Consider the following 7728-nt stretch of genomic DNA (forward strand, 5'->3'; position numbering starts at 1 on the left):
TTTTGTTAAAAATAAATACTTATGTTGATTTTTTTTTTAAATTCATGTTTTATGACATTAATAATGTTTTATTCAGATCTGTCAATATAATTTTTTCATGTTTTATCCTATTTTTGTTAAAAACAAAACAAAAATAAAAACGTAAATTTTAAGTGTTTTTAGGTCTACAATTATTTCACATCAAATATTCCACCATAAAAATTACGTTTTTTTTTTTTTAACCAAAAATAGCGTAAAACATGAAAAATACAAATAAATACTTATGTTGAATTTTTTTTTTAAATTCATGTTTTATGACATTAATAATGTTTTATTCAGATCTGTCAATATAATTTTTTCATGTTTTACGCTATTTTTGATTTAAAAAAAATAAAACAACCCATTTTTATGACAATAACTAAAAAATATGCAACATTTCCTCCCAAAAAACTTCCGAAGTGGAATATTTGATGTGGAATAATTGCAGACCTAAAAACTTTTCAAAATAAAAGCCTGCCATATTACCCCCCACCTCTGCATCTGAGTCCTATACTCTAACATTAGAGTATAAATAAAATATGTATTTGTCCATATTCCATAATGAAAGGATGAATAGCACATGTTCTGTATAATAATGCTGTACAGTAAGTACAGTACAAGCATGGCCAGAAATATGACATCTGTTCTTAAAAGTGCATGAGACCTCAGCATTTTCTCACAGGCACGCCCCCGTCGTCAAAATGTCGGCGTGACAGATCGGACGAACAAAAGCGGTGGCGTCTAGGCGTAGTAGCACGGCGACACCAGCAGGTCGGTGAGGACCAGCAGCTGGTCGTCGGTGAAGCGCTGGCGGTGCTCCTGCCAGTTGTCGTGGTGCGTGCGCCTGAACTCCGACAAGGTCTTCTTCACCGTCATCTTGGGAGCACAAACAACACCTTCGCAACTCCGGAAGACTCCGCGCCCGGCGGCACACGCAAGTATTGGGACACCGTTTAGACCAGGGGTGCCCACACTTTTTCTGCAGGCGAGCTACTTTTCAATTGACCAACTCGAGGGGATCTACCTCATTTATATATATCATTTATATTTATTTATTTATGAAAGAGACATTTTTGTAAACAAGTTAAATGTGTTTAATGATAATACAAGCATGTGTAACACATATAGATGTCTTTCTTTCACAAAGACAAGAATATAAGTTGGTGTATTACCTGATTCTGATGACTTGCATTGATTGGAATCAGACAGTAATGATGATAACGCCCACATTTTCAAATGGAGGAGAAAAAAAGTTGTCCTTTCTGTACAATACCACATGAAAGTGGTTGGTTTTTGGCATCTAATTCATCCAGCTTCCATACACTTTACAAGAAAAACATTGGCGGCAAATTCCGTAGCTTGCTTGATTGACATTCACGGCACCCGAGGGTCTTGTGAGATGACGCTGGCTGCTGCCAGTTCATTATTATGAAAAAATGACAGAGAGGAAGGCCAGAAACACTTTTTATTTCAACAGACTTTCGCGCCGTCCCTTCCGTCAAAACTCTGCACATTTCCTATCTTCACAATAAAAGCCCTGCTTCATGCTGCCTGCGCTAACAAAATAAGAGTCTCGGAAAGCTGCCGTGCACAAGTGATGTGCACGCCAGCTTTCTGAGGGATCGCTTGTGCACGCCAGTTTTCCGAGACTCTGTATTTAGTTAGCGCAGGCAGCATGAAGCAGGGCTTTTATTGTGAAGATAGGAAATGTGCAGTCGGCCTTTAGAGTTTTGACGGAAGGTACGGCGCGAGAGTCTGTTGAAATAAAAAGTGTTTCTCGCCTTCCTCTCGGTCATATTTTCATAATAATGATCTTGCAGCAGCCAGCGTCATCTCACAAGACCCTCCGGTACCGTGAATGTCATTTAAGTGACGTCTTGGTGAAGATTGATGATCACTCATTTTTAGGTCTATTTTTTTTAAAAGCCTGGCTGGAGATCGACTGACACACCCCCCGCGGTCGACTGGTAGCTCGCCATCGACGTAATGGGCACCCCTGGTTTAGGAGGTCGGGCGCTACCCGGACGTGTTTTCTTCCACACCACACTCAAGTCAAGTTGACCCCCTTTGTCGTTGCAAATATAAAAAAATAACAATGCCATTCCTTAGAGCTGCTTAGTGCTTAAAAATAGTATTTACCGTATTTCCTTGAATTGCCGCCGGGGCGCTAATTAATTTAAAACCTCTTCTCACTCCGGCGCTTACCAAAGGCATGCGGTAAATTTAGGCCTGTGCTTATCAATTTGAGTGTGATGTAAGGATACTATCATGAAAAGCACATTTCATAAAAAAAACTTTACTATGGTCTTTTACTTATAAAAGAAGTCCATGCGCAGCTCCTTCTGATCAAAAGCATCGATAACTTGTTTATAGAAGTCTTCCTTATCTTTCTTCAGTTTTAAAAGTCTCTCTGTCTCGATGGAGATCTTCCTTTATTACCTCCTGCTTCGATTGAAAGTCCAGTTTAGAAAACGGTTTTATTTTAGATATGTAATCCTCCATGTTAAAAGTGCAAGCGAGAGGAAAAAATAAACACGCTGCTTGTTGTCACTTCTACTGGAGCCGAGTAGTCGCAAGAAGGATCACTAGCGCCCTCTACCACCAGGAGGCGGGAGTCATTTAATGACTCGTATTTGACACACGCAGCTACGGTATATTAATAAAACATAGCTGCCTACTGTTCTTTATAACATATTCAATAGCTTGGACCTTAAATCCTACTGAATAGCTCTTAATCTTCTTCCCTTTATGCGATTTCAAATGATTGAAATCAGCCTCCTCCATTTTGAAAATGATGACAGGTGAAGTGCCACTCGTGACGTGACGAGTTTGACCCGGTGGAAATTGTAGGCATATGCTAATTATTTGGCGAAACAAGTTTGACCCGGCGGAAATTCTAGACATGCGCTAGTAAAAATAATATTTTTCGAAACGAGTTTGAGCCGGCGTTAATGCCTAGCATGCGCTAATTATTTTGCAAAACCAGTTTGACCCAGTAATTCTAGTCAGGCGCATACTATATACGGCAATTCAAGGAAATACGGTTTCTAAAATACATTTTCTAAATTTCATCCAGACAAAATCTCCCCAAACGTGTCCTGTTATTTTGTGCTAAATTACTGATGTAAATACCATTTTACTATTATAGAAATGTTGCCACAAGAAGTTTTCTGAGTTAATGTAAGTGTGTGAAAAGGGGGCAGAAAATATAGGTTTGGACTTTTTCTGCTCCTTTACATTTATAAATTAATTTTAACCGTCGTCTTGTGTTTTAGTTTTTAAATGCATAAAAGAACCACATAGATGTATTTTTTGCATTAAAGCTTTCTTGACTTTGTCAGGAACCTCTATTTCTACAAAATAAAACTTTCTTTTTTTTGTCAATAAAATTATAAAATGCTTTGATGCGTTTTGTGCACTAAAGATGATAAATGTCATTAAAGCTGCAAGCGGCGATGGACGGTATATGGAAGTGGCTGAGGAGAAGGAAGTCTGGGCTTCTTAGATATAAGTTAGAACAACACACTACTTTGTATTATATTGTAGTTTTTACCTTCCATAACGTGTCTACTGACAGATATAAGTTAAGACTATACACTACTTTTTATTATAAATGTTGTAGTTTTTACCTTCCATAAAGTGTCTACTGACAGATATAAATTAGAAAAACCCGATGCTAACCGCCCATTGAAAATACGTGGGTACGGCTAGTAGCTACTATTAGCAAACAGATAGACCTACCAACTCGGCGCATAAAAAGTGCAGATGGCCTTAAAACGCCACAACAGTCAGGCACCATATGTAAGAACCCAAAATAAAGACTCGACATAAATAGAAATTCAATCGGAGCAGAAACATAGGAGGAAACGGGATTAAAACCCGATGCTAACCGCCCATTGAAAATACATTGGTACGGCTAGTAGCTACTATTAGCAAACAGATAGACCTACCAACTCGGCGCGTAAAAAGTGCAGATGGCCTTAAAACGCCACAACAGTCAGGCACCATATGTAAGTACCCAAAATAAAGACTCGACATAAATAGAAATTCAATCGGAGCAGAAACAGGATTGAAACCCGATGCTAACCGCCCATTGAAAATACATGGGTACGGCTAGTAGCTACTATTAGCAAACAGATAGACCTACCAACTCGGCGCATAAAAAGTGCAGATGGCCTTAAAACGCCACAACAGTCAGGCACCATTTGTAAGTACCCAAAATAAAGACTCGACATAAATAGAAATTAAATCGGAGCAGAAACGGGATTAAAACCCGATGCTAACCGCCCATTGAAAATACATGGGTACGGCTAGTAGCTACTATTAGCAAACAGATAGACCTACCAACTCGGCGCATAAAAAGTGCAGATGGCCTTAAAACGCCACGACAGTCAGGCACCATATGTAAGTACCCAAAATAAAGACTCGACATAAATAGAAATTCAATCGGAGCAGAAACGGGATTAAAACCCGATGCTAACCGCCCATTGAAAATACATGGGTACGGCTAGTAGCTACTATTAGCAAACAGATAGACTTGCTAACTCGGCATTATATCTTAACATCGACACACTCTCTCGTTGCAACTCGGCCCTGATGGTCGACACGTATAAGTTTACAATTAGTTGTAAAATGTTGGATGGTTGTTTTTACGATCTCTAGGCAAACGACAACTTTAAAACATACCGGCTTAGCTACGGCACTTGGCAGCCATTTTGGTATAGACGATCACAGCCCCTCCCTCACGAATGTTGGTGCGTGCGCACCAGCAGCGGACGTTACGGAAAAAAACGGGGAAAAAAACGTCTCCCTCACTGTCTGCGCACGGCGGCCATCTTTGAAATTGTTTTCAGCGCAACGGTTCTTTGAAGGCTGATAAAATCAAAACTGTAGCAAGAATTAAAACTCTTTCATCAACTTTTAATCAGAAGGGTTCAATCTCTCTCCTGTGGTAGTTTGAAGTGACAAGACAAACGCGCTCAGAGGAGATAATGTTTGAAAAAAGGTGACCGGTTCTGTTTTGAAGGGAGTATTGCAAACTTCCTGTGGATTTTTGCTGGGGGTTGTCAATATATGAAATGTAGATCTAAGTGAGACCTACATAGAGGTTTTTGTTTCATGTCTCTACGACATTCCTACTGGAAGTTACAGGCAGTTTTGTCTAGTGTTTTCTTCCTAGGAGCAGTTTTGTCTGTGTTTTCTTCCTAGGGGGTGCTAGAGCGCAATTTTTAGTTTTGGGGTTAGGTTTTTTGATTAAATCGATATATCATACCGGGGACATCATTGGATTATTCGTCTTCCTGCAGTAACTGTTTGAAAGGCAGCTGTTAGCTTGGCTCCTCGGCTTCTCTCCGAGACACTGCGTGTTCACCGCAGCCATCCGACCTCGAGGTATGTCTTTACAATCTCACTAAAACACTATTAAAACAATAAGCAGCTAATGGATCTTCCAGAATTATCTTAGTAAATGTGTCTAATTACATCTCACACTGCTGCCGCCCGGAGCCGTCGCTTTTTATTTTATTAAAAAAAATAAAAAAATTCTGGTCCTTTGCTATCAATATCATTATCCACGAATCTTTCATCCTCGCTCAAATTAATGGGGAAATTGTCGTTTTCTCGGTCCGAATAGCACTTTATGTTGGAGGCTCCCATTAAAAACAATGTGAGGACGTGAGGAGCCCTCACCCTTGTGATGTCATCGTCTGCTACTTCCGGTACAGGCAAGGCTTTTTTATTAGCGACCAAAAGTTGCGAACTTTATCGTGGATGTTCTCTACTAAATCCTTTCAGCGAAAATATGGCAATACCGCGAAATGATCAAGTCTGACACATAGAATGGACCTGCTATCCCCGTTTAAATAAGAAAATCTCATTTCAGTAGGCCTTTAATTATCATTTGCAAAGAAAAAATAACCAAAATAATGTCTTCCAGTGCACTTAAGATGTGACTTTAAGGTTTTACTAGTGAAGTGAAGTGAATTATATTTATATAGCGCTTTTCTCTAGTGACTCAAAGCGCTTTACATAGTGAAACCCAATATCTAAGTTACATTTAAACCAGTGTGGGTGGCACTGGGAGCAGGTGGGTAAAGTGTCTTGCCCAAGGACACAACGGCAGTGACTAGGATGGCGGAAGCGGGAATCGAACCTGCAACCCTCAAGTTGCTGGCACGGCCGCTCTACCAACCGAGCTATGCCGCCCTTACGTATAAAATACTACACGGTCTAGCTCCATCCTATCTTGCCGATTGTATTGTACCATATGTCCTGGCATGAAATCTGCCTTCAAAGGACTCCGGCTTATTAGTGATTCCCAAAGCCCAAAAAAAGTCTGCGGGCTATAGAGTGTTTTCATTTCGGGCTCCAGTACTCTGGAATGCCCTCCCGGTAACAGTTCGAGATGCCACCTCAGTAGAAGCATTTAAGTCTCACCTTAAAACTCATTTGTATACTCTAGCCTTTAAATAGACTCCCTTTTTAGACCAGTTGATCTGCCGTTTCTTTTCTTTTTCTCCTATGTCCCACTCTCCCTTGTGGAGGGGGTCCGGTCCGATCCGGTGGCCATGTACTGCTCGCCTGTGTATCGGCTGGGGACATCTCTGCGCTGCTGATCCGCCTCCGCTTGGGATGGTTTCCTGTGAACGGGACTCTCGCTGCTGTGTTGGATCCGCTTTGGACTGGACTCTCGCGACTGTGTTGGATCCATTATGGATTGAACTTTCACAGTATCATGTTAGACCCGCTCGACATCCATTGCTTTCCTCCTCTCCAAGGTTTCTCATAGTCATCATTGTCACCGACGTCCCACTGGGTGTGAGTTTTCCTTGCCCTTATGTGGGCCTACCGAGGATGTTGTAGTGGTTTGTGCACCCCTTTGAGACACTAGTGATTTAGGGCTATATAAGTAAACATTGATTGATTGATTAACATCAAATATGTTGTCTTTGTAGCATATTCAACTGAATATGGGTTAAAAAGGATTTGCAAATCATTGATTTCCGTTTATATTTACATCTAACACAACTCACATGGAAATGGGATTCGCCTGCATAAAAAGACTTAATATGACTTTGACGGCTCCGTTTTTTTTTTCTAGCAACGCTTTCCTGCTTGTGTGCACGCTGATTAAAAGCTAACAAGCACACTGCTTATTTATTGATGCAAAAAGGCCGCGTACAAGCCCCACTCTAATTATTCCGAGCGCGAGTGAGGGGCTGCGGTGAAAGTGAGCGAGGACACGAGATCCCAATCAGAGAAGATGTAGTCATGACTTATGAATGGCCAACATTCAATCACAGGGCGGCGCTCATATTAGCTCGCTTTTTGCACACAGTCTTGTTTTTAGGGTCCACAGGAGTCCTTTGCCATGGTCCAAGGACCCTATTGAAACTGCTGTGTTTTATTATTATTCCGCACCTACGCGCTGTAATTTGACCCCCTTAACATGCTTCAAAACTCACCAAATTTGACACACACGTCGGTATAGCAAACCTTCCCAACATATTAAGCAACCAATCCCCCAAAATGAAAATTGCGCTCTAGCGCCCCCTAGGAAAAAAATACAGACAAAACTTCATGTAACTTCTGTTAGGAATGTCATAGCGACATGAAACAAAAACTCCTATGTAGGTCTGACTTAGACCCAATTTTCATACACCAACTTCTTTCAGCAAAATTCTACAGGAAGTTGGCAAAAACCCCTTCAAA

The 7728-nt window shown here is 40.8% G+C and overlaps 1 pseudogene; it reads right to left on the reverse strand.

Moving 5' to 3' along the window:
* Positions 1–265: 265 nt before the first annotated feature.
* The window catches only part of LOC133557227 (proteasome activator complex subunit 4B-like), a 199170-nt pseudogene continuing 191707 nt past the window's right edge, over positions 266–7728 (reverse strand).

The sequence above is a fragment of the Nerophis ophidion genome, linkage group LG08 (assembly GCF_033978795.1).
Source record: "Nerophis ophidion isolate RoL-2023_Sa linkage group LG08, RoL_Noph_v1.0, whole genome shotgun sequence".
Taxonomy (NCBI): Eukaryota; Metazoa; Chordata; class Actinopteri; order Syngnathiformes; family Syngnathidae; genus Nerophis; species Nerophis ophidion.